Consider the following 261-nt stretch of genomic DNA (forward strand, 5'->3'; position numbering starts at 1 on the left):
AAGATAATAGCCGACAATTAACAGGTTCTTGTACTAAAATCTGCCTTGATATTAGAATGCTGGTAGTCTAAGTATCCCATCAGAGCAAGGAACGTAATATGTATCTGTAATGAGGCTAAGCATAACTGGAAGCAAAGACATAGCTGATTTGTATCGAAGACAGGCATAGTAAGCAAATAAAGCGTCCAATCGTGTTTCTACTAAAATGAACGGCAAAACGTCCATCGACTTTGATGGAACAGGATTGGGCCAATACCGTCA

Source organism: Cariama cristata, unplaced genomic scaffold, assembly GCF_000690535.1.
Source record: "Cariama cristata isolate BGI_N322 unplaced genomic scaffold, ASM69053v1 scaffold8846, whole genome shotgun sequence".
Taxonomy (NCBI): Eukaryota; Metazoa; Chordata; class Aves; order Cariamiformes; family Cariamidae; genus Cariama; species Cariama cristata.